The sequence below is a fragment of the Coffea arabica genome, chromosome 11c, assembly GCF_036785885.1.
Source record: "Coffea arabica cultivar ET-39 chromosome 11c, Coffea Arabica ET-39 HiFi, whole genome shotgun sequence".
Taxonomy (NCBI): Eukaryota; Viridiplantae; Streptophyta; class Magnoliopsida; order Gentianales; family Rubiaceae; genus Coffea; species Coffea arabica.
The window spans coordinates 20005999-20033054 of NC_092330.1; the positions used below are offsets into that span (position 1 = coordinate 20005999).

The 27056-nt window shown below is 43.8% G+C and overlaps 12 non-coding genes and 20 pseudogenes across 12 annotated transcripts; all 32 read left to right on the top strand.

Annotated features, from left to right (window-relative positions):
* The first annotated feature begins 135 nt into the window (after positions 1 to 135).
* Positions 136 to 253, top strand: LOC140018562 (5S ribosomal RNA; annotated as a pseudogene).
* A 925-nt stretch (positions 254 to 1178) lies between these two features.
* LOC140019413 (5S ribosomal RNA) lies at positions 1179 to 1296 on the top strand (annotated as a pseudogene).
* Positions 1297 to 2223: 927 nt separating this feature from the next.
* On the top strand, positions 2224 to 2342 carry LOC140017664 (5S ribosomal RNA). Its single transcript, XR_011823971.1, has one exon. It is a non-coding gene; the product is annotated as a 5S ribosomal RNA (ribosomal RNA).
* Positions 2343 to 2753: 411 nt separating this feature from the next.
* LOC140018563 (5S ribosomal RNA) lies at positions 2754 to 2871 on the top strand (annotated as a pseudogene).
* Positions 2872 to 3796: 925 nt separating this feature from the next.
* Positions 3797 to 3915, top strand: LOC140018122 (5S ribosomal RNA). The gene has a single exon (XR_011824424.1). It is a non-coding gene; the product is annotated as a 5S ribosomal RNA (ribosomal RNA).
* Positions 3916 to 4326: 411 nt separating this feature from the next.
* On the top strand, positions 4327 to 4444 carry LOC140019414 (5S ribosomal RNA; annotated as a pseudogene).
* A 927-nt stretch (positions 4445 to 5371) lies between these two features.
* Positions 5372 to 5489, top strand: LOC140019416 (5S ribosomal RNA; annotated as a pseudogene).
* Positions 5490 to 6414: 925 nt separating this feature from the next.
* Positions 6415 to 6532, top strand: LOC140018564 (5S ribosomal RNA; annotated as a pseudogene).
* A 925-nt stretch (positions 6533 to 7457) lies between these two features.
* On the top strand, positions 7458 to 7575 carry LOC140019417 (5S ribosomal RNA; annotated as a pseudogene).
* Positions 7576 to 8502: 927 nt separating this feature from the next.
* LOC140017666 (5S ribosomal RNA) lies at positions 8503 to 8621 on the top strand. The gene has a single exon (XR_011823973.1). It is a non-coding gene; the product is annotated as a 5S ribosomal RNA (ribosomal RNA).
* Positions 8622 to 9032: 411 nt separating this feature from the next.
* LOC140018566 (5S ribosomal RNA) lies at positions 9033 to 9150 on the top strand (annotated as a pseudogene).
* A 925-nt stretch (positions 9151 to 10075) lies between these two features.
* On the top strand, positions 10076 to 10194 carry LOC140018124 (5S ribosomal RNA). The gene has a single exon (XR_011824426.1). It is a non-coding gene; the product is annotated as a 5S ribosomal RNA (ribosomal RNA).
* A 411-nt stretch (positions 10195 to 10605) lies between these two features.
* Positions 10606 to 10723, top strand: LOC140019418 (5S ribosomal RNA; annotated as a pseudogene).
* Positions 10724 to 11650: 927 nt separating this feature from the next.
* Positions 11651 to 11769, top strand: LOC140017667 (5S ribosomal RNA). The gene has a single exon (XR_011823974.1). It is a non-coding gene; the product is annotated as a 5S ribosomal RNA (ribosomal RNA).
* Positions 11770 to 12180: 411 nt separating this feature from the next.
* Positions 12181 to 12298, top strand: LOC140018567 (5S ribosomal RNA; annotated as a pseudogene).
* A 925-nt stretch (positions 12299 to 13223) lies between these two features.
* LOC140018125 (5S ribosomal RNA) lies at positions 13224 to 13342 on the top strand. Its single transcript, XR_011824427.1, has one exon. It is a non-coding gene; the product is annotated as a 5S ribosomal RNA (ribosomal RNA).
* A 411-nt stretch (positions 13343 to 13753) lies between these two features.
* LOC140019419 (5S ribosomal RNA) lies at positions 13754 to 13871 on the top strand (annotated as a pseudogene).
* Positions 13872 to 14796: 925 nt separating this feature from the next.
* LOC140017318 (5S ribosomal RNA) lies at positions 14797 to 14915 on the top strand. Its single transcript, XR_011823628.1, has one exon. It is a non-coding gene; the product is annotated as a 5S ribosomal RNA (ribosomal RNA).
* Positions 14916 to 15326: 411 nt separating this feature from the next.
* Positions 15327 to 15444, top strand: LOC140019420 (5S ribosomal RNA; annotated as a pseudogene).
* Positions 15445 to 16364: 920 nt separating this feature from the next.
* Positions 16365 to 16483, top strand: LOC140017329 (5S ribosomal RNA). Its single transcript, XR_011823639.1, has one exon. It is a non-coding gene; the product is annotated as a 5S ribosomal RNA (ribosomal RNA).
* Positions 16484 to 16894: 411 nt separating this feature from the next.
* Positions 16895 to 17012, top strand: LOC140019421 (5S ribosomal RNA; annotated as a pseudogene).
* Positions 17013 to 17937: 925 nt separating this feature from the next.
* LOC140020029 (5S ribosomal RNA) lies at positions 17938 to 18061 on the top strand (annotated as a pseudogene).
* A 919-nt stretch (positions 18062 to 18980) lies between these two features.
* LOC140019422 (5S ribosomal RNA) lies at positions 18981 to 19098 on the top strand (annotated as a pseudogene).
* A 926-nt stretch (positions 19099 to 20024) lies between these two features.
* Positions 20025 to 20143, top strand: LOC140017591 (5S ribosomal RNA). The gene has a single exon (XR_011823899.1). It is a non-coding gene; the product is annotated as a 5S ribosomal RNA (ribosomal RNA).
* Positions 20144 to 20554: 411 nt separating this feature from the next.
* Positions 20555 to 20672, top strand: LOC140018568 (5S ribosomal RNA; annotated as a pseudogene).
* A 925-nt stretch (positions 20673 to 21597) lies between these two features.
* LOC140017340 (5S ribosomal RNA) lies at positions 21598 to 21716 on the top strand. Its single transcript, XR_011823650.1, has one exon. It is a non-coding gene; the product is annotated as a 5S ribosomal RNA (ribosomal RNA).
* A 411-nt stretch (positions 21717 to 22127) lies between these two features.
* Positions 22128 to 22245, top strand: LOC140019423 (5S ribosomal RNA; annotated as a pseudogene).
* A 927-nt stretch (positions 22246 to 23172) lies between these two features.
* On the top strand, positions 23173 to 23291 carry LOC140017351 (5S ribosomal RNA). The gene has a single exon (XR_011823661.1). It is a non-coding gene; the product is annotated as a 5S ribosomal RNA (ribosomal RNA).
* Positions 23292 to 23702: 411 nt separating this feature from the next.
* Positions 23703 to 23820, top strand: LOC140019424 (5S ribosomal RNA; annotated as a pseudogene).
* A 925-nt stretch (positions 23821 to 24745) lies between these two features.
* On the top strand, positions 24746 to 24863 carry LOC140019425 (5S ribosomal RNA; annotated as a pseudogene).
* A 927-nt stretch (positions 24864 to 25790) lies between these two features.
* On the top strand, positions 25791 to 25909 carry LOC140017668 (5S ribosomal RNA). The gene has a single exon (XR_011823975.1). It is a non-coding gene; the product is annotated as a 5S ribosomal RNA (ribosomal RNA).
* A 411-nt stretch (positions 25910 to 26320) lies between these two features.
* Positions 26321 to 26438, top strand: LOC140018569 (5S ribosomal RNA; annotated as a pseudogene).
* Positions 26439 to 27056: the final 618 nt, after the last annotated feature.

The window sequence follows — 27056 nt, forward strand, 5'->3', positions numbered from 1 at the left end:
AAAATATAAAAGTAAATAAATAAAAGGATGAGAGGAAATTCATGAATTGACGCTTAGAATGAATTCGGGTCCAGAAAAGCCAAACTGCTTCACAGGACGTGGCAGTTTAAAAGAATAAAGCGAAAGGAACATGGCGGGTGCGATCATACCAGCACTAATGCACCGGATCCCATCAGAACTCCGAAGTTAAGCGTGCTTGGGCGACAGTAGTACTAGGATGGGTGACCCTAGGCCTGTCAACGGGTCGGGTCTAGACCCGGATCCGGATCGGATCGCTGAAATTTTTTCGGGTATGGGTAGGGATTTAATTCCGTTATCCGGATCCGGATCCGTTTTTTCAAACAAAAAAATGGGTCGGATACGGAATATAGTATTCCGACCCGTATTAGACCCGGATCCGGATATAAATGATTTAATAATTTATAAAAAATATATATTATCAATATAATTTGATTAGGATGATGTATTTGAGTAAAATCAATTTGATTTATTTTCTTATTTGGTTTTTTCTTTGCATTAGTTAGAAATTAGTTTACAAATATATTTTTTTCTCTTTTTTGTTAGAAATTATAAATTTTGGCAAATTTGTTCGGGTAGACCCGACCCGGATCCGAGACTCGCCGGGTCCGGATCCGGAACACAGAATAAAAGACCCGTCGGGTAAACGGGTCGGATCCGGGTCCGGCTCCGGAATAATGAATTCCGGCCCGGACCCGGCCCGTTGACACCCCTAGGTGACCCCCTGGGAAATCCTCGTGTTTCACCCCTCCCTTTTTTGTTTCGAAATCCAAATTTCCCCTTCGTTCTTTATGCTGTAGTAATTTAGCTCCGTCGGAACGATTGCTTTATATTTTGCTTCTCATCGAAGCATGAAGGCGGATCTGAAGGCGCGAGACAAGTCAGGAACGGTACGGCTGGATCGAAGCCCGGATCGTCGGTCAAAGTTGTCGGCGCAAATGCATAAGCGCAAGCGTGAAGGATCAATTTCAGGATAATTGAGAGTTGTGCGACGAGGGAAAAAAAAGGTGCAAAGCAACAAGAAAAAAATATAAAAGTAAATAAATAAAAGGATAAGAGGAAATTCATGAATTGACGCTTAGAATGAATTCGGGTCCAGAAAAGCCAAACTGCTTCACAGGACGTGGCAGTTTAAAAGAATAAAGCGAAAGGAACATGGCGGGTGCGATCATACCAGCACTAATGCACCGGATCCCATCAGAACTTCGAAGTTAAGCGTGCTTGGGCGACAGTAGTACTAGGATGGGTGACCCTAGGCCGGTCAACGGGTCGGGTCTACACCCGGATCCGGATCGGATCCCTGAAATTTTTGCTGGTATGGGTAGGGATTTAATTCCGTTATCCGGATCCGGATCCGTTTTTTCAAACAAAAAAACGGGTCGGATACGGAATATAGTATTCCGACCCGTACTAGACCCGGATCCGGATATAAATGATTTAACAATTTATAAAAAATATATATTATCAATATAATTTGATTAGGATGATGTATTTGAGTAAAATCAATTTGATTTATTTTCTTATTTGGTTTTTTCTTTGCATTAGCTAGAAATTAGTTTACAAATATATCTTTTTCTCTTTTTTGTTAGAAATTATAAATTTTGGCAAATTTGTTCGGGTAGACCCGACCCGGATCCGAGACTCGCCGGGTCCGGATCCGGAACACCGAATAAAAGACCCGTCGGGTAAACGGGTCGGCTCCGGGTCCGGGTCCGGAATAATGAATTCCGGCCCGGACCCGGCCCGTTGACACCCCTAGGTGACCCCCTGGGAAATCCTCGTGTTGCACCCCTCCCTTTTTTGTTTCGAAATCCAAATTTCCCCTTCGTTCTTTATGCTGTAGTAATTTAGCTCCGTCGGAACGATTGCTTTATATTTTGCTTCTCATCGAAGCATGAAGGCGGATCTGAAGGCGCGAGACAAGTCAGGAACGGTACGGCTGGATCGAAACCCGGATCGTCGGTCAAAGTTGTCGGCGCAAATGTATAAGTGCAAGCGTGAAGGATCAATTTCAGAATAATTGAGAGTTGCGCGACGAGGGAAAAAAAAATGGTGCAAATCAACAAGAAAAAAATGTAAAAGTAAATAAATAAAAGGATGAGGGGAAATTCTTGAATTGACGCTTAAAATGAATTCGGGTCCAGAAAAGCCACACTGCTTCACAGGACGGGGCAGTTTAAAAGAATAAAGCGAAAGGAACATGGCGGGTGCGATCATACCAGCACTAATGCACCGGATCCCATCAGAACTCCGAAGTTAAGCGTGCTTGGGCGAGAGTAGTACTAGGATGGGTGACCCACTGGGAAATCCTCGTGTTGCACCCCTCCCTTTTTTGTTTCGAAATCCAAATTTCCCCTTCGTTCTTTATGCTGTAGTAATTTAGCTCCGTCGGAACGATTGCTTTATATTTTGCTTCTCATCGAAGCATGAAGGCGGATCTGAAGGCGCGAGACAAGTCAGGAACGGTACGGCTGGATCGAAGCCCGGATCGTCGGTCAAAGTTGTCGGCGCAAATGTATAAGCGCAAGCGTGAAGGATCAATTTCAGGATAATTGAGAGTTGTGCGACGAGGGAAAAAAAAGGTGCAAAGCAACAAGAAAAAAATATAAAAGTAAATAAATAAAAGGATGAGAGGAAATTCATGAATTGACGCTTAGAATGAATTCGGGTCCAGAAAAGCCAAACTGCTTCACAGGACGTGGCAGTTTAAAAGAATAAAGCGAAAGGAACATGGCGGGTGCGATCATACCAGCACTAATGCACCGGATCCCATCAGAACTCCGAAGTTAAGCGTGCTTGGGCGACAGTAGTACTAGGATGGGTGACCCTAGGCCTGTCAACGGGTCGGGTCTAGACCCGGATCCGGATCGGATCGCTGAAATTTTTTCGGGTATGGGTAGGGATTTAATTCCGTTATCCGGATCCGGATCCGTTTTTTCAAACAAAAAAATGGGTCGGATACGGAATATAGTATTCCGACCCGTATTAGACCCGGATCCGGATATAAATGATTTAATAATTTATAAAAAATATATATTATCAATATAATTTGATTAGGATGATGTATTTGAGTAAAATCAATTTGATTTATTTTCTTATTTGGTTTTTTCTTTGCATTAGTTAGAAATTAGTTTACAAATATATTTTTTTCTCTTTTTTGTTAGAAATTATAAATTTTGGCAAATTTGTTCGGGTAGACCCGACCCGGATCCGAGACTCGCCGGGTCCGGATCCGGAACACAGAATAAAAGACCCGTCGGGTAAACGGGTCGGATCCGGGTCCGGCTCCGGAATAATGAATTCCGGCCCGGACCCGGCCCGTTGACACCCCTAGGTGACCCCCTGGGAAATCCTCGTGTTTCACCCCTCCCTTTTTTGTTTCGAAATCCAAATTTCCCCTTCGTTCTTTATGCTGTAGTAATTTAGCTCCGTCGGAACGATTGCTTTATATTTTGCTTCTCATCGAAGCATGAAGGCGGATCTGAAGGCGCGAGACAAGTCAGGAACGGTACGGCTGGATCGAAGCCCGGATCGTCGGTCAAAGTTGTCGGCGCAAATGCATAAGCGCAAGCGTGAAGGATCAATTTCAGGATAATTGAGAGTTGTGCGACGAGGGAAAAAAAAGGTGCAAAGCAACAAGAAAAAAATATAAAAGTAAATAAATAAAAGGATGAGAGGAAATTCATGAATTGACGCTTAGAATGAATTCGGGTCCAGAAAAGCCAAACTGCTTCACAGGACGTGGCAGTTTAAAAGAATAAAGCGAAAGGAACATGGCGGGTGCGATCATACCAGCACTAATGCACCGGATCCCATCAGAACTTCGAAGTTAAGCGTGCTTGGGCGACAGTAGTACTAGGATGGGTGACCCCCTGGGAAGTCCTCGTGTTGCACCCCTCCCTTTTTTGTTTCGAAATCCAAATTTCCCCTTCGTTCTTTATGCTGTAGTAATTTAGCTCCGTCGGAACGATTGCTTTATATTTTGCTTCTTATCGAAGCATGAAGGCGGATCTGAAGGCGCGAGACAAGTCAGGAACGGTACGGCTGGATCGAAGCCAGGATCGTCGGTCAAAGTTGTCGGCGCAAATGTATAAGCGCAAGCGTGAAGGATCAATTTCAGGATAATTGAGAGTTGTGCGACGAGGGAAAAAAAAGGTGCAAAGCAACAAGAAAAAAATATAAAAGTAAATAAATAAAAGGATGAGAAGAAATTCATGAATTGACGCTTAGAATGAATTCGGGTCCAGAAAAGCCAAACTGCTTCACAGGACGTGGCAGTTTAAAAGAATAAAGCGAAAGGAACATGGCGGGTGCGATCATACCAGCACTAATGCACCGGATCCCATCAGAACTTCGAAGTTAAGCGTGCTTGGGCGACAGTAGTACTAGGATGGGTGACCCTAGGCCGGTCAACGGGTCGGGTCTACACCCGGATCCGGATCGGATCCCTGAAATTTTTGCGGGTATGGGTAGGGATTTAATTCCGTTATCCGGATCCGGATCCGTTTTTTCAAACAAAAAAACGGGTCGGATACGGAATATAGTATTCCGACCCGTATTAGACCCGGATCCGGATATAAATGATTTAATAATTTATAAAAAATATATATTATCAATATAATTTGATTAGGATGATGTATTTGAGTAAAATCAATTTGATTTATTTTCTTATTTGGTTTTTTCTTTGCATTAGCTAGAAATTTGTTTACAAATATATCTTTTTCTCTTTTTTGTTAGAAATTATAAATTTTGGCAAATTTGTTCGGGTAGACCCGATCCGGATCCGAGACTCGCCGGGTCCGGATCCGGAACACCGAATAAAAGACCCGTCGGGTAAACGGGTCGGATCCGGGTCCGGGTCCGGAATAATGAATTCCGGCCCGGACCCGGCCCGTTGACACCCCTAGGTGACCCCCTGGGAAATCCTCGTGTTGCACCCCTCCCTTTTTTGTTTCGAAATCCAAATTTCCCCTTCGTTCTTTATGCTGTAGTAATTTAGCTCCGTCGGAACGATTGCTTTATATTTTGCTTCTCATCGAAGCATGAAGGCGGATCTGAAGGCGCGAGACAAGTCAGGAACGGTACGGCTGGATCGAAACCCGGATCGTCGGTCAAAGTTGTCGGCGCAAATGTATAAGTGCAAGCGTGAAGGATCAATTTCAGAATAATTGAGAGTTGCGCGACGAGGGAAAAAAAAATGGTGCAAATCAACAAGAAAAAAATGTAAAAGTAAATAAATAAAAGGATGAGGGGAAATTCTTGAATTGACGCTTAAAATGAATTCGGGTCCAGAAAAGCCACACTGCTTCACAGGACGGGGCAGTTTAAAAGAATAAAGCGAAAGGAACATGGCGGGTGCGATCATACCAGCACTAATGCACCGGATCCCATCAGAACTTCGAAGTTAAGCGTGCTTGGGCGACAGTAGTACTAGGATGGGTGACCCTAGGCCGGTCAACGGGTCGGGTCTAGACCCGGATCCGGATCGGATCGCTGAAATTTTTTCGGGTATGGGTAGGGATTTAATTCCGTTATCCGGATCCGGATCCGTTTTTTCAAACAAAAAAACGGGTCGGATACGGAATATAGTATTCCGACCCGTATTAGACCCGGATCCGGATATAAATGATTTAATAATTTATAAAAAATATATATTATCAATATAATTTGATTAGGATGATGTATTTGAGTAAAATCAATTTGATTTATTTTCTTATTTGGTTTTTTCTTTGCATTAGTTAGAAATTAGTTTACAAATATATTTTTTTCTCTTTTTTGTTAGAAATTATAAATTTTGGCAAATTTGTTCGGGTAGACCCGACCCGGATCCGAGACTCGCCGGGTCCGGATCCGGAACACAGAATAAAAGACCCGTCGGGTAAACGGGTCGGATCCGGGTCCGGGTCCGGAATAATGAATTCCGGCCCGGACCCGGCCCGTTGACACCCCTAGGTGACCCCCTGGGAAATCCTCGTGTTGCACCCCTCCCTTTTTTGTTTCGAAATCCAAATTTCCCCTTCGTTCTTTATGCTGTAGTAATTTAGCTCCGTCGGAACGATTGCTTTATATTTTGCTTCTCATCGAAGCATGAAGGCGGATCTGAAGGCGCGAGACAAGTCAGGAACGGTACGGCTGGATCGAAGCCCGGATCGTCGGTCAAAGTTGTCGGCGCAAATGTATAAGCGCAAGCGTGAAGGATCAATTTCAGGATAATTGAGAGTTGTGCGACGAGGGAAAAAAAAGGTGCAAAGCAACAAGAAAAAAATATAAAAGTAAATAAATAAAAGGATGAGAGGAAATTCATGAATTGACGCTTAGAATGAATTCGGGTCCAGAAAAGCCAAACTGCTTCACAGGACGTGGCAGTTTAAAAGAATAAAGCGAAAGGAACATGGCGGGTGCGATCATACCAGCACTAATGCACCGGATCCCATCAGAACTCCGAAGTTAAGCGTGCTTGGGCGACAGTAGTACTAGGATGGGTGACCCTAGGCCTGTCAACGGGTCGGGTCTAGACCCGGATCCGGATCGGATCGCTGAAATTTTTTCGGGTATGGGTAGGGATTTAATTCCGTTATCCGGATCCGGATCCGTTTTTTCAAACAAAAAAATGGGTCGGATACGGAATATAGTATTCCGACCCGTATTAGACCCGGATCCGGATATAAATGATTTAATAATTTATAAAAAATATATATTATCAATATAATTTGATTAGGATGATGTATTTGAGTAAAATCAATTTGATTTATTTTCTTATTTGGTTTTTTCTTTGCATTAGTTAGAAATTAGTTTACAAATATATTTTTTTCTCTTTTTTGTTAGAAATTATAAATTTTGGCAAATTTGTTCGGGTAGACCCGACCCGGATCCGAGACTCGCCGGGTCCGGATCCGGAACACAGAATAAAAGACCCGTCGGGTAAACGGGTCGGATCCGGGTCCGGCTCCGGAATAATGAATTCCGGCCCGGACCCGGCCCGTTGACACCCCTAGGTGACCCCCTGGGAAATCCTCGTGTTTCACCCCTCCCTTTTTTGTTTCGAAATCCAAATTTCCCCTTCGTTCTTTATGCTGTAGTAATTTAGCTCCGTCGGAACGATTGCTTTATATTTTGCTTCTCATCGAAGCATGAAGGCGGATCTGAAGGCGCGAGACAAGTCAGGAACGGTACGGCTGGATCGAAGCCCGGATCGTCGGTCAAAGTTGTCGGCGCAAATGCATAAGCGCAAGCGTGAAGGATCAATTTCAGGATAATTGAGAGTTGTGCGACGAGGGAAAAAAAAGGTGCAAAGCAACAAGAAAAAAATATAAAAGTAAATAAATAAAAGGATAAGAGGAAATTCATGAATTGACGCTTAGAATGAATTCGGGTCCAGAAAAGCCAAACTGCTTCACAGGACGTGGCAGTTTAAAAGAATAAAGCGAAAGGAACATGGCGGGTGCGATCATACCAGCACTAATGCACCGGATCCCATCAGAACTTCGAAGTTAAGCGTGCTTGGGCGACAGTAGTACTAGGATGGGTGACCCTAGGCCGGTCAACGGGTCGGGTCTACACCCGGATCCGGATCGGATCCCTGAAATTTTTGCTGGTATGGGTAGGGATTTAATTCCGTTATCCGGATCCGGATCCGTTTTTTCAAACAAAAAAACGGGTCGGATACGGAATATAGTATTCCGACCCGTACTAGACCCGGATCCGGATATAAATGATTTAACAATTTATAAAAAATATATATTATCAATATAATTTGATTAGGATGATGTATTTGAGTAAAATCAATTTGATTTATTTTCTTATTTGGTTTTTTCTTTGCATTAGCTAGAAATTAGTTTACAAATATATCTTTTTCTCTTTTTTGTTAGAAATTATAAATTTTGGCAAATTTGTTCGGGTAGACCCGACCCGGATCCGAGACTCGCCGGGTCCGGATCCGGAACACCGAATAAAAGACCCGTCGGGTAAACGGGTCGGCTCCGGGTCCGGGTCCGGAATAATGAATTCCGGCCCGGACCCGGCCCGTTGACACCCCTAGGTGACCCCCTGGGAAATCCTCGTGTTGCACCCCTCCCTTTTTTGTTTCGAAATCCAAATTTCCCCTTCGTTCTTTATGCTGTAGTAATTTAGCTCCGTCGGAACGATTGCTTTATATTTTGCTTCTCATCGAAGCATGAAGGCGGATCTGAAGGCGCGAGACAAGTCAGGAACGGTACGGCTGGATCGAAACCCGGATCGTCGGTCAAAGTTGTCGGCGCAAATGTATAAGTGCAAGCGTGAAGGATCAATTTCAGAATAATTGAGAGTTGCGCGACGAGGGAAAAAAAAATGGTGCAAATCAACAAGAAAAAAATGTAAAAGTAAATAAATAAAAGGATGAGGGGAAATTCTTGAATTGACGCTTAAAATGAATTCGGGTCCAGAAAAGCCACACTGCTTCACAGGACGGGGCAGTTTAAAAGAATAAAGCGAAAGGAACATGGCGGGTGCGATCATACCAGCACTAATGCACCGGATCCCATCAGAACTCCGAAGTTAAGCGTGCTTGGGCGAGAGTAGTACTAGGATGGGTGACCCACTGGGAAATCCTCGTGTTGCACCCCTCCCTTTTTTGTTTCGAAATCCAAATTTCCCCTTCGTTCTTTATGCTGTAGTAATTTAGCTCCGTCGGAACGATTGCTTTATATTTTGCTTCTCATCGAAGCATGAAGGCGGATCTGAAGGCGCGAGACAAGTCAGGAACGGTACGGCTGGATCGAAGCCCGGATCGTCGGTCAAAGTTGTCGGCGCAAATGTATAAGCGCAAGCGTGAAGGATCAATTTCAGGATAATTGAGAGTTGTGCGACGAGGGAAAAAAAAGGTGCAAAGCAACAAGAAAAAAATATAAAAGTAAATAAATAAAAGGATGAGAGGAAATTCATGAATTGACGCTTAGAATGAATTCGGGTCCAGAAAAGCCAAACTGCTTCACAGGACGTGGCAGTTTAAAAGAATAAAGCGAAAGGAACATGGCGGGTGCGATCATACCAGCACTAATGCACCGGATCCCATCAGAACTCCGAAGTTAAGCGTGCTTGGGCGACAGTAGTACTAGGATGGGTGACCCTAGGCCTGTCAACGGGTCGGGTCTAGACCCGGATCCGGATCGGATCGCTGAAATTTTTTCGGGTATGGGTAGGGATTTAATTCCGTTATCCGGATCCGGATCCGTTTTTTCAAACAAAAAAATGGGTCGGATACGGAATATAGTATTCCGACCCGTATTAGACCCGGATCCGGATATAAATGATTTAATAATTTATAAAAAATATATATTATCAATATAATTTGATTAGGATGATGTATTTGAGTAAAATCAATTTGATTTATTTTCTTATTTGGTTTTTTCTTTGCATTAGTTAGAAATTAGTTTACAAATATATTTTTTTCTCTTTTTTGTTAGAAATTATAAATTTTGGCAAATTTGTTCGGGTAGACCCGACCCGGATCCGAGACTCGCCGGGTCCGGATCCGGAACACAGAATAAAAGACCCGTCGGGTAAACGGGTCGGATCCGGGTCCGGCTCCGGAATAATGAATTCCGGCCCGGACCCGGCCCGTTGACACCCCTAGGTGACCCCCTGGGAAATCCTCGTGTTTCACCCCTCCCTTTTTTGTTTCGAAATCCAAATTTCCCCTTCGTTCTTTATGCTGTAGTAATTTAGCTCCGTCGGAACGATTGCTTTATATTTTGCTTCTCATCGAAGCATGAAGGCGGATCTGAAGGCGCGAGACAAGTCAGGAACGGTACGGCTGGATCGAAGCCCGGATCGTCGGTCAAAGTTGTCGGCGCAAATGCATAAGCGCAAGCGTGAAGGATCAATTTCAGGATAATTGAGAGTTGTGCGACGAGGGAAAAAAAAGGTGCAAAGCAACAAGAAAAAAATATAAAAGTAAATAAATAAAAGGATGAGAGGAAATTCATGAATTGACGCTTAGAATGAATTCGGGTCCAGAAAAGCCAAACTGCTTCACAGGACGTGGCAGTTTAAAAGAATAAAGCGAAAGGAACATGGCGGGTGCGATCATACCAGCACTAATGCACCGGATCCCATCAGAACTTCGAAGTTAAGCGTGCTTGGGCGACAGTAGTACTAGGATGGGTGACCCCCTGGGAAGTCCTCGTGTTGCACCCCTCCCTTTTTTGTTTCGAAATCCAAATTTCCCCTTCGTTCTTTATGCTGTAGTAATTTAGCTCCGTCGGAACGATTGCTTTATATTTTGCTTCTTATCGAAGCATGAAGGCGGATCTGAAGGCGCGAGACAAGTCAGGAACGGTACGGCTGGATCGAAGCCAGGATCGTCGGTCAAAGTTGTCGGCGCAAATGTATAAGCGCAAGCGTGAAGGATCAATTTCAGGATAATTGAGAGTTGTGCGACGAGGGAAAAAAAAGGTGCAAAGCAACAAGAAAAAAATATAAAAGTAAATAAATAAAAGGATGAGAAGAAATTCATGAATTGACGCTTAGAATGAATTCGGGTCCAGAAAAGCCAAACTGCTTCACAGGACGTGGCAGTTTAAAAGAATAAAGCGAAAGGAACATGGCGGGTGCGATCATACCAGCACTAATGCACCGGATCCCATCAGAACTTCGAAGTTAAGCGTGCTTGGGCGACAGTAGTACTAGGATGGGTGACCCTAGGCCGGTCAACGGGTCGGGTCTACACCCGGATCCGGATCGGATCCCTGAAATTTTTGCGGGTATGGGTAGGGATTTAATTCCGTTATCCGGATCCGGATCCGTTTTTTCAAACAAAAAAACGGGTCGGATACGGAATATAGTATTCCGACCCGTATTAGACCCGGATCCGGATATAAATGATTTAATAATTTATAAAAAATATATATTATCAATATAATTTGATTAGGATGATGTATTTGAGTAAAATCAATTTGATTTATTTTCTTATTTGGTTTTTTCTTTGCATTAGCTAGAAATTTGTTTACAAATATATCTTTTTCTCTTTTTTGTTAGAAATTATAAATTTTGGCAAATTTGTTCGGGTAGACCCGATCCGGATCCGAGACTCGCCGGGTCCGGATCCGGAACACCGAATAAAAGACCCGTCGGATAAACGGGTCGGCTCCGGGTCCGGGTCCGGAATAATGAATTCCGGCCCGGACCCGGCCCGTTGACACCCCTAGGTAACCCCCTGGGAAATCCTCGTGTTGCACCCCTCCCTTTTTTGTTTCGAAATCCAAATTTTCCCTTCGTTCTTTATGCTGTAGTAATTTAGCTCCGTCGGAACGATTGCTTTATATTTTGCTTCTCATCGAAGCATGAAGGCGGATCTGAAGGCGCGAGACAAGTCAGGAACGGTACGGCTGGATCGAAACCCGGATCGTCGGTCAAAGTTGTCGGCGCAAATGTATAAGTGCAAGCGTGAAGGATCAATTTCAGAATAATTGAGAGTTGCGCGACGAGGGAAAAAAAAATGGTGCAAATCAACAAGAAAAAAATGTAAAAGTAAATAAATAAAAGGATGAGGGGAAATTCTTGAATTGACGCTTAAAATGAATTCGGGTCCAGAAAAGCCACACTGCTTCACAGGACGGGGCAGTTTAAAAGAATAAAGCGAAAGGAACATGGCGGGTGCGATCATACCAGCACTAATGCACCGGATCCCATCAGAACTCCGAAGTTAAGCGTGCTTGGGCGAGAGTAGTACTAGGATGGGTGACCCACTGGGAAATCCTCGTGTTGCACCCCTCCCTTTTTTGTTTCGAAATCCAAATTTCCCCTTCGTTCTTTATGCTGTAGTAATTTAGCTCCGTCGGAACGATTGCTTTATATTTTGCTTCTCATCGAAGCATGAAGGCGGATCTGAAGGCGCGAGACAAGTCAGGAACGGTACGGCTGGATCGAAGCCCGGATCGTCGGTCAAAGTTGTCGGCGCAAATGTATAAGCGCAAGCGTGAAGGATCAATTTCAGGATAATTGAGAGTTGTGCGACGAGGGAAAAAAAAGGTGCAAAGCAACAAGAAAAAAATATAAAAGTAAATAAATAAAAGGATGAGAGGAAATTCATGAATTGACGCTTAGAATGAATTCGGGTCCAGAAAAGCCAAACTGCTTCACAGGACGTGGCAGTTTAAAAGAATAAAGCGAAAGGAACATGGCGGGTGCGATCATACCAGCACTAATGCACCGGATCCCATCAGAACTCCGAAGTTAAGCGTGCTTGGGCGACAGTAGTACTAGGATGGGTGACCCTAGGCCTGTCAACGGGTCGGGTCTAGACCCGGATCCGGATCGGATCGCTGAAATTTTTTCGGGTATGGGTAGGGATTTAATTCCGTTATCCGGATCCGGATCCGTTTTTTCAAACAAAAAAATGGGTCGGATACGGAATATAGTATTCCGACCCGTATTAGACCCGGATCCGGATATAAATGATTTAATAATTTATAAAAAATATATATTATCAATATAATTTGATTAGGATGATGTATTTGAGTAAAATCAATTTGATTTATTTTCTTATTTGGTTTTTTCTTTGCATTAGTTAGAAATTAGTTTACAAATATATTTTTTTCTCTTTTTTGTTAGAAATTATAAATTTTGGCAAATTTGTTCGGGTAGACCCGACCCGGATCCGAGACTCGCCGGGTCCGGATCCGGAACACAGAATAAAAGACCCGTCGGGTAAACGGGTCGGATCCGGGTCCGGCTCCGGAATAATGAATTCCGGCCCGGACCCGGCCCGTTGACACCCCTAGGTGACCCCCTGGGAAATCCTCGTGTTTCACCCCTCCCTTTTTTGTTTCGAAATCCAAATTTCCCCTTCGTTCTTTATGCTGTAGTAATTTAGCTCCGTCGGAACGATTGCTTTATATTTTGCTTCTCATCGAAGCATGAAGGCGGATCTGAAGGCGCGAGACAAGTCAGGAACGGTACGGCTGGATCGAAGCCCGGATCGTCGGTCAAAGTTGTCGGCGCAAATGCATAAGCGCAAGCGTGAAGGATCAATTTCAGGATAATTGAGAGTTGTGCGACGAGGGAAAAAAAAGGTGCAAAGCAACAAGAAAAAAATATAAAAGTAAATAAATAAAAGGATGAGAGGAAATTCATGAATTGACGCTTAGAATGAATTCGGGTCCAGAAAAGCCAAACTGCTTCACAGGACGTGGCAGTTTAAAAGAATAAAGCGAAAGGAACATGGCGGGTGCGATCATACCAGCACTAATGCACCGGATCCCATCAGAACTTCGAAGTTAAGCGTGCTTGGGCGACAGTAGTACTAGGATGGGTGACCCCCTGGGAAGTCCTCGTGTTGCACCCCTCCCTTTTTTGTTTCGAAATCCAAATTTCCCCTTCGTTCTTTATGCTGTAGTAATTTAGCTCCGTCGGAACGATTGCTTTATATTTTGCTTCTTATCGAAGCATGAAGGCGGATCTGAAGGCGCGAGACAAGTCAGGAACGGTACGGCTGGATCGAAGCCCGGATCGTCGGTCAAAGTTGTCGGCGCAAATGTATAAGCGCAAGCGTGAAGGATCAATTTCAGGATAATTGAGAGTTGTGCGACGAGGGAAAAAAAAGGTGCAAAGCAACAAGAAAAAAATATAAAAGTAAATAAATAAAAGGATGAGAAGAAATTCATGAATTGACGCTTAGAATGAATTCGGGTCCAGAAAAGCCAAACTGCTTCACAGGACGTGGCAGTTTAAAAGAATAAAGCGAAAGGAACATGGCGGGTGCGATCATACCAGCACTAATGCACCGGATCCCATCAGAACTTCGAAGTTAAGCGTGCTTGGGCGACAGTAGTACTAGGATGGGTGACCCTAGGCCGGTCAACGGGTCGGGTCTACACCCGGATCCGGATCGGATCCCTGAAATTTTTGCGGGTATGGGTAGGGATTTAATTCCGTTATCCGGATCCGGATCCGTTTTTTCAAACAAAAAAACGGGTCGGATACGGAATATAGTATTCCGACCCGTATTAGACCCGGATCCGGATATAAATGATTTAATAATTTATAAAAAATATATATTATCAATATAATTTGATTAGGATGATGTATTTGAGTAAAATCAATTTGATTTATTTTCTTATTTGGTTTTTTCTTTGCATTAGCTAGAAATTTGTTTACAAATATATCTTTTTCTCTTTTTTGTTAGAAATTATAAATTTTGGCAAATTTGTTCGGGTAGACCCGATCCGGATCCGAGACTCGCCGGGTCCGGATCCGGAACACCGAATAAAAGACCCGTCGGATAAACGGGTCGGCTCCGGGTCCGGGTCCGGAATAATGAATTCCGGCCCGGACCCGGCCCGTTGACACCCCTAGGTGACCCCCTGGGAAATCCTCGTGTTGCACCCCTCCCTTTTTTGTTTCGAAATCCAAATTTTCCCTTCGTTCTTTATGCTGTAGTAATTTAGCTCCGTCGGAACGATTGCTTTATATTTTGCTTCTCATCGAAGCATGAAGGCGGATCTGAAGGCGCGAGACAAGTCAGGAACGGTACGGCTGGATCGAAGCCCGGATCGTCGGTCAAAGTTGTCGGCGCAAATGTATAAGCGCAAGCGTGAAGGATCAATTTCAGGATAATTGAGAGTTGTGCGACGAGGGAAAAAAAAGGTGCAAAGCAACAAGAAAAAAATATAAAAGTAAATAAATAAAAGGATGAGAGGAAATTCATGAATTGACGCTTAGAATGAATTCGGGTCCAGAAAAGCCAAACTGCTTCACAGGACGTGGCAGTTTAAAAGAATAAAGCGAAAGGAACATGGCGGGTGCGATCATACCAGCACTAATGCACCGGATCCCATCAGAACTCCGAAGTTAAGCGTGCTTGGGCGAGAGTAGTACTAGGATGGGTGACCCCCTGGGAAGTCCTCGTGTTGCACCCCTCCCTTTTTTGTTTCGAAATCCAAATTTCCCCTTCGTTCTTTATGCTGTAGTAATTTAGCTCCGTCGGAACGATTGCTTTATATTTTGCTTCTTATCGAAGCATGAAGGCGGATCTGAAGGCGCGAGACAAGTCAGGAACGGTACGGCTGGATCGAAGCCCGGATCGTCGGTCAAAGTTGTCGGCGCAAATGTATAAGCGCAAGCGTGAAGGATCAATTTCAGGATAATTGAGAGTTGTGCGACGAGGGAAAAAAAAGGTGCAAAGCAACAAGAAAAAAATATAAAAGTAAATAAATAAAAGGATGAGAGGAAATTCATGAATTGACGCTTAGAATGAATTCGGGTCCAGAAAAGCCAAACTGCTTCACAGGACGTGGCAGTTTAAAAGAATAAAGCGAAAGGAACATGGCGGGTGCGATCATACCAGCACTAATGCACCGGATCCCATCAGAACTTCGAAGTTAAGCGTGCTTGGGCGACAGTAGTACTAGGATGGGTGACCCTAGGCCGGTCAACGGGTCGGGTCTACACCCGGATCCGGATCGGATCCCTGAAATTTTTGCGGGTATGGGTAGGGATTTAATTCCGTTATCCGGATCCGGATCCGTTTTTTCAAACAAAAAAACGGGTCGGATACGGAATATAGTATTCCGACCCGTATTAGACCCGGATCCGGATATAAATGATTTAATAATTTATAAAAAATATATATTATCAATATAATTTGATTAGAATGATGTATTTGAGTAAAATCAATTTGATTTATTTTCTTATTTGGTTTTTTCTTTGCATTAGTTAGAAATTAGTTTACAAATATATTTTTTTCTCTTTTTTGTTAGAAATTATAAATTTTGGCAAATTTGTTCGGGTAGACCCGACCCGGATCCGAGACTCGCCGGGTCCGGATCCGGAACACAGAATAAAAGACCCGTCGGGTAAACGGGTCGGGTCCGGGTCCGGAATAATGAATTCCGGCCCGGACCCGGCCCGTTGACACCCCTAGGTGACCCCCTGGGAAATCCTCGTGTTGCACCCCTCCCTTTTTTGTTTCGAAATCCAAATTTCCCCTTCGTTCTTTATGCTGTAGTAATTTAGCTCCGTCGGAACGATTGCTTTATATTTTGCTTCTCATCGAAGCATGAAGGCGGATCTGAAGGCGCGAGACAAGTCAGGAACGGTACGGCTGGATCGAAGCCCGGATCGTCGGTCAAAGTTTTCGGCGCAAATGTATAAGTGCAAGCGTGAAGGATCAATTTCAGGATAATTGAGAGTTGCGCGACGAGGGAAAAAAAATGGTGCAAATCAACAAGAAAAAAATGTAAAAGTAAATAAATAAAAGGATGAGGGGAAATTCTTGAATTGACGCTTAAAATGAATTCGGGTCCAGAAAAGCCACACTGCTTCACAGGACGGGGCAGTTTAAAAGAATAAAGCGAAAGGAACATGGTGGGTGCGATCATACCAGCACTAATGCACCGGATCCCATCAGAACTCCGAAGTTAAGCGTGCTTGGGCGAGAGTAGTACTAGGATGGGTGACCCCCTGGGAAGTCCTCGTGTTGCACCCCTCCCTTTTTTGTTTCGAAATCCAAATTTCCCCTTCGTTCTTTATGCTGTAGTAATTTAGCTCCGTCGGAACGATTGCTTTATATTTTGCTTCTTATCGAAGCATGAAGGCGGATCTGAAGGCGCGAGACAAGTCAGGAACGGTACGGCTGGATCGAAGCCCGGATCGTCGGTCAAAGTTGTCGGCGCAAATGTATAAGCGCAAGCGTGAAGGATCAATTTCAGGATAATTGAGAGTTGTGCGACGAGGGAAAAAAAAGGTGCAAAGCAACAAGAAAAAAATATAAAAGTAAATAAATAAAAGGATGAGAGGAAATTCATGAATTGACGCTTAGAATGAATTCGGGTCCAGAAAAGCCAAACTGCTTCACAGGACGTGGCAGTTTAAAAGAATAAAGCGAAAGGAACATGGCGGGTGCGATCATACCAGCACTAATGCACCGGATCCCATCAGAACTTCGAAGTTAAGCGTGCTTGGGCGACAGTAGTACTAGGATGGGTGACCCTAGGCCGGTCAACGGGTCGGGTCTACACCCGGATCCGGATCGGATCCCTGAAATTTTTGCTGGTATGGGTAGGGATTTAATTCCGTTATCCGGATCCGGATCCGTTTTTTCAAACAAAAAAACGGGTCGGATACGGAATATAATATTCCGACCCGTACTAGACCCGGATCCGGATATAAATGATTTAATAATTTATAAAAAATATATATTATCAATATAATTTGATTAGGATGATGTATTTGAGTAAAATCAATTTGATTTATTTTCTTATTTGGTTTTTTCTTTGCATTAGCTAGAAATTAGTTTACAAATATATCTTATTCTCTTTTTTGTTAGAAATTATAAATTTTGGCAAATTTGTTCGGGTAGACCCGACCCGGATCCGAGACTCGCCGGGTCCGGATCCGGAACACCGAATAAAAGACCCGTCGGGTAAACGGGTCGGATCCGGGTCCGGGTCCGGAATAAAGAATTCCGGCCCGGATCCGGCCCGTTGACACCCCTAGGTGACCCCCTGGGAAATCCTCGTGTTGCACCCCTCCCTTTTTTGTTTCGAAATCCAAATTTTCCCTTCGTTCTTTATGTTGTAGTAATTTAGCTCCGTCGGAACGATTGCTTTATATTTTGCTTCTCATCGAAGCATGAAGGCGGATCTGAAGGCGCGAGACAAGTCAGGAACGGTACGGCTGAATCGAAGCCCGGATCGTCGGTCAATGTTGTCGGCGCAAATGCATAAGCGCAAGCGTGAAGGATCAATTTCAGGATAATTGAGAGTTGTGCGACGAGGGAAAAAAAAGGTGCAAAGCAACAAGAAAAAAATATAAAAGTAAATAAATAAAAGGATGAGAGGAAATTCATGAATTGACGCTTAGAATGAATTCGGGTCCAGAAAAGCCAAACTGCTTCACAGGACGTGGCGGTTTAAAAGAATAAAGCGAAAGGAACATGGCGGGTGCGATCATACCAGCACTAATGCACCGGATCCCATCAGAACTTCGAAGTTAAGCGTGCTTGGGCGACAGTAGTACTAGGATGGGTGACCCTAGGCCTGTCAACGGGTCGGGTCTACACCCGGATCCGGATCGGATCCCTGAAATTTTTGCGGGTATGGGTAGGGATTTAATTCCGTTATCCGGATCCGGATCCGTTTTTTCAAACAAAAAAACGGGTCGGATACGGAATATAGTATTCCGACCCGTATTAGACCCGGATCCGGATATAAATGATTTAATAATTTATAAAAAATATATATTATCAATATAATTTGATTAGGATGATGTATTTGAGTAAAATCAATTTGATTTATTTTCTTATTTGGTTTTTTCTTTGCATTAGCTAGAAATTTGTTTACAAATATATCTTTTTCTCTTTTTTGTTAGAAATTATAAATTTTGGCAAATTTGTTCGGGTAGACCCGACCCGGATCCGAGACTCGCCGGGTCCGGATCCGGAACACCGAATAAAAGACCCGTCGGGTAAACGGGTCGGCTCCGGGTCCGGGTCCGGAATAATGAATTCCGGCCCGGACCCGGCCCGTTGACACCCCTAGGTGACCCCCTGGGAAATCCTCGTGTTGCACCCCTCCCTTTTTTGTTTCGAAATCCAAATTTTCCCTTCGTTCTTTATGCTGTAGTAATTTAGCTCCGTCGGAACGATTGCTTTATATTTTGCTTCTCATCGAAGCATGAAGGCGGATCTGAAGGCGCGAGACAAGTCAGGAACGGTACGGCTGGATCGAAGCCCGGATCGTCGGTCAAAGTTGTCGGCGCAAATGCATAAGCGCAAGCGTGAAGGATCAATTTCAGGATAATTGAGAGTTGTGCGACGAGGGAAAAAAAAGGTGCAAAGCAACAAGAAAAAAATATAAAAGTAAATAAATAAAAGGATGAGAGGAAATTCATGAATTGACGCTTAGAATGAATTCGGGTCCAGAAAAGCCAAACTGCTTCACAGGACGTGGCAGTTTAAAAGAATAAAGCGAAAGGAACATGGCGGGTGCGATCATACCAGCACTAATGCACCGGATCCCATCAGAACTTCGAAGTTAAGCGTGCTTGGGCGACAGTAGTACTAGGATGGGTGACCCTAGGCCGGTCAACGGGTCGGGTCTACACCCGGATCCGGATCGGATCCCTGAAATTTTTGCGGGTATGGGTAGGGATTTAATTCCGTTATCCGGATCCGGATCCGTTTTTTCAAACAAAAAAACGGGTCGGATACGGAATATAGTATTCCGACCCGTATTAGACCCGGATTCGGATATAAATGATTTAATAATTTATAAAAAATATATATTATCAATATAATTTGATTAGGATGATGTATTTGAGTAAAATCAATTTGATTTATTTTCTTATTTGGTTTTTTCTTTGCATTAGCTAGAAATTAGTTTACAAATATATTTTTTTCTCTTTTTTGTTAGAAATTATAAATTTTGGCAAATTTGTTCGGGTAGACCCGACCCGGATCCGAGACTCGCCGGGTCCGGATCCGGAACACCGAATAAAAGACCCGTCGGGTAAACGGGTCGGCTCCGGGTCCGGGTCCGGAATAATGAATTCCGGCCCGGACCCGGCCCGTTGACACCCCTAGGTGACCCCCTGGGAAATCCTCGTGTTGAACCCCTCCCTTTTTTGTTTCGAAATCCAAATTTTCCCTTCGTTCTTTATGCTGTAGTAATTTAGCTCCGTCGGAACGATTGCTTTATATTTTGCTTCTCATCGAAGCATGAAGGCGGATCTGAAGGCGCGAGACAAGTCAGGAACGGTACGGCTGGATCGAAGCCCGGATCGTCGGTCAAAGTTGTCCGCGCAAATGTATACGCGCAAGCGTGAAGGATCAATTTCAGGATAATTGAGAGTTGCGCGACGAGGGAAAAAAAATGGTGCAAATCAACAAGAAAAAAATGTAAAAGTAAATAAATAAAAGGATGAGGGGAAATTCTTGAATTGACGCTTAAAATGAATTCGGGTCCAGAAAAGCCACACTGCTTCACAGGACGGGGCAGTTTAAAAGAATAAAGCGAAAGGAACATGGCGGGTGCGATCATACCAGCACTAATGCACCGGATCCCATCAGAACTCCGAAGTTAAGCGTGCTTGGGCGAGAGTAGTACTAGGATGGGTGACCCACTGGGAAGTCCTCGTGTTGCACCCCTCCCTTTTTTGTTTCGAAATCCAAATTTCCCCTTCGTTCTTTATGCTGTAGTAATTTAGCTCCGTCGGAACGATTGCTTTATATTTTGCTTCTTATCGAAGCATGAAGGCGGATCTGAAGGCGCGAGACAAGTCAGGAACGGTACGGCTGGATCGAAGCCCGGATCGTCGGTCAAAGTTGTCGGCGCAAATGTATAAGCGCAAGCGTGAAGGATCAATTTCAGGATAATTGAGAGTTGTGCGACGAGGGAAAAAAAAGGTGCAAAGCAACAAGAAAAAAATATAAAAGTAAATAAATAAAAGGATGAGAGGAAATTCATGAATTGACGCTTAGAATGAATTCGGGTCCAGAAAAGCCAAACTGCTTCACAGGACGTGGCAGTTTAAAAGAATAAAGCGAAAGAAACATGGCGGGTGCGATCATACCAGCACTAATGCACCGGATCCCATCAGAACTCCGAAGTTAAGCGTGCTTGGGCGACAGTAGTACTAGGATGGGTGACCCTAGGCCTGTCAACGGGTCGGGTCTAGACCCGGATCCGGATCGGATCGCTGAAATTTTTTCGGGTATGGGTAGGGATTTAATTCCGTTATCCGGATCCGGATCCGTTTTTTCAAACAAAAAAATGGGTCGGATACGGAATATAGTATTCCGACCCGTATTAGACCCGGATCCGGATATAAATGATTTAATAATTTATAAAAAATATATATTATCAATATAATTTGATTAGGATGATGTATTTGAGTAAAATCAATTTGATTTATTTTCTTATTTGGTTTTTTCTTTGCATTAGTTAGAAATTAGTTTACAAATATATTTTTTTCTCTTTTTTGTTAGAAATTATAAATTTTGGCAAATTTGTTCGGGTAGACCCGACCCGGATCCGAGACTCGCCGGGTCCGGATCCGGAACACAGAATAAAAGACCCGTCGGGTAAACGGGTCGGATCCGGGTCCGGGTCCGGAATAATGAATTCCGGCCCGGACCCGGCCCGTTGACACCCCTAGGTGACCCCCTGGGAAATCCTCGTGTTGCACCCCTCCCTTTTTTGTTTCGAAATCCAAATTTTCCCTTCGTTCTTTATGCTGTAGTAATTTAGCTCCGTCGGAACGATTGCTTTATATTTTGCTTCTCATCGAAGCATGAAGGCGGATCTGAAGGCGCGAGACAAGTCAGGAACGGTACGGCTGGATCGAAGCCCGGATCGTCGGTCAAAGTTGTCGGCGCAAATGTATAAGCGCAAGCGTGAAGGATCAATTTCAGGATAATTGAGAGTTGTGCGACGAGGGAAAAAAAAGGTGCAAAGCAACAAGAAAAAAATATAAAAGTAAATAAATAAAAGGATGAGAGGAAATTCATGAATTGACGCTTAGAATGAATTCGGGTCCAGAAAAGCCAAACTGCTTCACAGGACGTGGCAGTTTAAAAGAATAAAGCGAAAGGAACATGGCGGGTGCGATCATACCAGCACTAATGCACCGGATCCCATCAGAACTCCGAAGTTAAGCGTGCTTGGGCGAGAGTAGTACTAGGATGGGTGACCCCCTGGGAAGTCCTCGTGTTGCACCCCTCCCTTTTTTGTTTCGAAATCCAAATTTCCCCTTCGTTCTTTATGCTGTAGTAATTTAGCTCCGTCGGAACGATTGCTTTATATTTTGCTTCTTATCGAAGCATGAAGGCGGATCTGAAGGCGCGAGACAAGTCAGGAACGGTACGGCTGGATCGAAGCCCGGATCGTCGGTCAAAGTTGTCGGCGCAAATGTATAAGCGCAAGCGTGAAGGATCAATTTCAGGATAATTGAGAGTTGTGCGACGAGGGAAAAAAAAGGTGCAAAGCAACAAGAAAAAAATATAAAAGTAAATAAATAAAAGGATGAGAGGAAATTCATGAATTGACGCTTAGAATGAATTCGGGTCCAGAAAAGCCAAACTGCTTCACAGGACGTGGCAGTTTAAAAGAATAAAGCGAAAGGAACATGGCGGGTGCGATCATACCAGCACTAATGCACCGGATCCCATCAGAACTTCGAAGTTAAGCGTGCTTGGGCGACAGTAGTACTAGGATGGGTGACCCTAGGCCGGTCAACGGGTCGGGTCTACACCCGGATCCGGATCGGATCCCTGAAATTTTTGCTGGTATGGGTAGGGATTTAATTCCGTTATCCGGATCCGGATCCGTTTTTTCAAACAAAAAAACGGGTCGGATACGGAATATAATATTCCGACCCGTACTAGACCCGGATCCGGATATAAATGATTTAATAATTTATAAAAAATATATATTATCAATATAATTTGATTAGGATGATGTATTTGAGTAAAATCAATTTGATTTATTTTCTTATTTGGTTTTTTCTTTGCATTAGCTAGAAATTAGTTTACAAATATATCTTATTCTCTTTTTTGTTAGAAATTATAAATTTTGGCAAATTTGTTCGGGTAGACCCGACCCGGATCCGAGACTCGCCGGGTCCGGATCCGGAACACCGAATAAAAGACCCGTCGGGTAAACGGGTCGGATCCGGGTCCGGGTCCGGAATAAAGAATTCCGGCCCGGATCCGGCCCGTTGACACCCCTAGGTGACCCCCTGGGAAATCCTCGTGTTGCACCCCTCCCTTTTTTGTTTCGAAATCCAAATTTTCCCTTCGTTCTTTATGCTGTAGTAATTTAGCTCCGTCGGAACGATTGCTTTATATTTTGCTTCTCATCGAAGCATGAAGGCGGATCTGAAGGCGCGAGACAAGTCAGGAACGGTACGGCTGAATCGAAGCCCGGATCGTCGGTCAATGTTGTCGGCGCAAATGCATAAGCGCAAGCGTGAAGGATCAATTTCAGGATAATTGAGAGTTGCGCGACGAGGGAAAAAAAAATGGTGCAAATCAACAAGAAAAAAATGTAAAAGTAAATAAATAAAAGGATGAGGGGAAATTCTTGAATTGACGCTTAAAATGAATTCGGGTCCAGAAAAGCCACACTGCTTCACAGGACGGGGCAGTTTAAAAGAATAAAGCGAAAGGAACATGGTGGGTGCGATCATACCAGCACTAATGCACCGGATCCCATCAGAACTCCGAAGTTAAGCGTGCTTGGGCGAGAGTAGTACTAGGATGGGTGACCCCCTGGGAAGTCCTCGTGTTGCACCCCTCCCTTTTTTGTTTCGAAATCCAAATTTCCCCTTCGTTCTTTATGCTGTAGTAATTTAGCTCCGTCGGAACGATTGCTTTATATTTTGCTTCTTATCGAAGCATGAAGGCGGATCTGAAGGCGCGAGACAAGTCAGGAACGGTACGGCTGGATCGAAGCCCGGATCGTCGGTCAAAGTTGTCGGCGCAAATGTATAAGCGCAAGCGTGAAGGATCAATTTCAGGATAATTGAGAGTTGTGCGACGAGGGAAAAAAAAGGTGCAAAGCAACAAGAAAAAAATATAAAAGTAAATAAATAAAAGGATGAGAGGAAATTCATGAATTGACGCTTAGAATGAATTCGGGTCCAGAAAAGCCAAACTGCTTCACAGGACGTGGCAGTTTAAAAGAATAAAGCGAAAGGAACATGGCGGGTGCGATCATACCAGCACTAATGCACCGGATCCCATCAGAACTTCGAAGTTAAGCGTGCTTGGGCGACAGTAGTACTAGGATGGGTGACCCTAGGCCGGTCAACGGGTCGGGTCTAGACCCGGATCCGGATCGGATCGCTGAAATTTTTTCGGGTATGGGTAGGGATTTAATTCCGTTATCCGGATCCGGATCCGTTTTTTCAAACAAAAAAACGGGTCGGATACGGAATATAGTATTCCGACCCGTACTAGACCCGGATCCGGATATAAATGATTTAATAATTTATAAAAAATATATATTATCAATATAATTTGATTAGGATGATGTATTTGAGTAAAATCAATTTGATTTATTTTCTTATTTGGTTTTTTCTTTGCATTAGCTAGAAATTAGTTTACAAATATATCTTATTCTCTTTTTTGTTAGAAATTATAAATTTTGGCAAATTTGTTCGGGTAGACCCGACCCGGATCCGAGACTCGCCGGGTCCGGATCCGGAACACCGAATAAAAGACCCGTCGGGTAAACGGGTCGGATCCGGGTCCGGCTCCGGAATAATGAATTCCGGCCCGGACCCGGCCCGTTGACACCCCTAGGTGACCCCCTGGGAAATCCTCGTGTTGCACCCCTCCCTTTTTTGTTTCGAAATCCAAATTTTCCCTTCGTTCTTTATGCTGTAGTAATTTAGCTCCGTCGGAACGATTGCTTTATATTTTGCTTCTCATCGAAGCATGAAGGCGGATCTGAAGGCGCGAGACAAGTCAGGAACGGTACGGCTGGATCGAAGCCCGGTTCGTCGGTCAAAGTTGTCGGCGCAAATGTATAAGCGCAAGCGTGAAGAATCAATTTCAGGATAATTGAGAGTTGTGCGACGAGGGAAAAAAAAGGTGCAAAGCAACAAGAAAAAAATATAAAAGTAAATAAATAAAAGGATAAGAGGAAATTCATGAATTGACGCTTAGAATGAATTCGGGTCCAGAAAAGCCAAACTGCTTCACAGGACGTGGCAGTTTAAAAGAATAAAGCGAAAGGAACATGGCGGGTGCGATCATACCAGCACTAATGCACCGGATCCCATCAGAACTTCGAAGTTAAGCGTGCTTGGGCGACAGTAGTACTAGGATGGGTGACCCTAGGCCGGTCAACGGGTCGGGTCTACACCCGGATCCGGATCGGATCCCTGAAATTTTTGCTGGTATGGGTAGGGATTTAATTCCGTTATCCGGATCCGGATCCGTTTTTTCAAACAAAAAAACGGGTCGGATACGGAATATAGTATTCCGACCCGTACTAGACCCGGATCCGGATATAAATGATTTAACAATTTATAAAAAATATATATTATCAATATAATTTGATTAGGATGATGTATTTGAGTAAAATCAATTTGATTTATTTTCTTATTTGGTTTTTTCTTTGCATTAGCTAGAAATTAGTTTACAAATATATCTTTTTCTCTTTTTTGTTAGAAATTATAAATTTTGGCAAATTTGTTCGGGTAGACCCGACCCGGATCCGAGACTCGCCGGGTCCGGATCCGGAACACCGAATAAAAGACCCGTCGGGTAAACGGGTCGGCTCCGGGTCCGGGTCCGGAATAATGAATTCCGGCCCGGACCCGGCCCGTTGACACCCCTAGGTGACCCCCTGGGAAATCCTCGTGTTGCACCCCTCCCTTTTTTGTTTCGAAATCCAAATTTCCCCTTCGTTCTTTATGCTGTAGTAATTTAGCTCCGTCGGAACGATTGGTTTATATTTTGCTTCTCATCGAAGCATGAAGGCGGATCTGAAGGCGCGAGACAAGTCAGGAACGGTACGGCTGGATCGAAACCCGGATCGTCGGTCAAAGTTGTCGGCGCAAATGTATAAGTGCAAGCGTGAAGGATCAATTTCAGAATAATTGAGAGTTGCGCGACGAGGGAAAAAAAAATGGTGCAAATCAACAAGAAAAAAATGTAAAAGTAAATAAATAAAAGGATGAGGGGAAATTCTTGAATTGACGCTTAAAATGAATTCGGGTCCAGAAAAGCCACACTGCTTCACAGGACGGGGCAGTTTAAAAGAATAAAGCGAAAGGAACATGGCGGGTGCGATCATACCAGCACTAATGCACCGGATCCCATCAGAACTCCGAAGTTAAGCGTGCTTGGGCGAGAGTAGTACTAGGATGGGTGACCCACTGGGAAATCCTCGTGTTGCACCCCTCCCTTTTTTGTTTCGAAATCCAAATTTCCCCTTCGTTCTTTATGCTGTAGTAATTTAGCTCCGTCGGAACGATTGCTTTATATTTTGCTTCTTATCGAAGCATGAAGGCGGATCTGAAGGCGCGAGACAAGTCAGGAACGGTACGGCTGGATCGAAGCCCGGATCGTCGGTCAAAGTTGTCGGCGCAAATGTATAAGCGCAAGCGTGAAGGATCAATTTCAGGATAATTGAGAGTTGTGCGACGAGGGAAAAAAAAGGTGCAAAGCAACAAGAAAAAAATATAAAAGTAAATAAATAAAAGGATGAGAGGAAATTCATGAATTGACGCTTAGAATGAATTCGGGTCCAGAAAAGCCAAACTGCTTCACAGGACGTGGCAGTTTAAAAGAATAAAGCGAAAGGAACATGGCGGGTGCGATCATACCAGCACTAATGCACCGGATCCCATCAGAACTCCGAAGTTAAGCGTGCTTGGGCGACAGTAGTACTAGGATGGGTGACCCTAGGCCTGTCAACGGGTCGGGTCTAGACACGGATCCGGATCGGATCGCTGAAATTTTTTCGGGTATGGGTAGGGATTTAATTCCGTTATCCGGATCCGGATCGGTTTTTTCAAACAAAAAAATGGGTCGGATACGGAATATAGTATTCCGACCCGTATTAGACCCGGATCCGGATATAAATGATTTAATAATTTATAAAAAATATATATTATCAATATAATTTGATTAGGATGATGTATTTGAGTAAAATCAATTTGATTTATTTTCTTATTTGGTTTTTTCTTTGCATTAGTTAGAAATTAGTTTACAAATATATTTTTTTCTCTTTTTTGTTAGAAATTATAAATTTTGGCAAATTTGTTCGGGTAGACCCGACCCGGATCCGAGACTCGCCGGGTCCGGATCCGGAACACAGAATAAAAGACCCGTCGGGTAAACGGGTCGGATCCGGGTCCGGGTCCGGAATAATGAATTCCGGCACGGACCCGGCCCGTTGACACCCCTAGGTGACCCCCTGGGAAATCCTCGTGTTGCACCCCTCCCTTTTTTGTTTCGAAATCCAAATTTCCCCTTCGTTCTTTATGCTGTAGTAATTTAGCTCCGTCGGAACGATTGCTTTATATTTTGCTTCTCATCGAAGCAT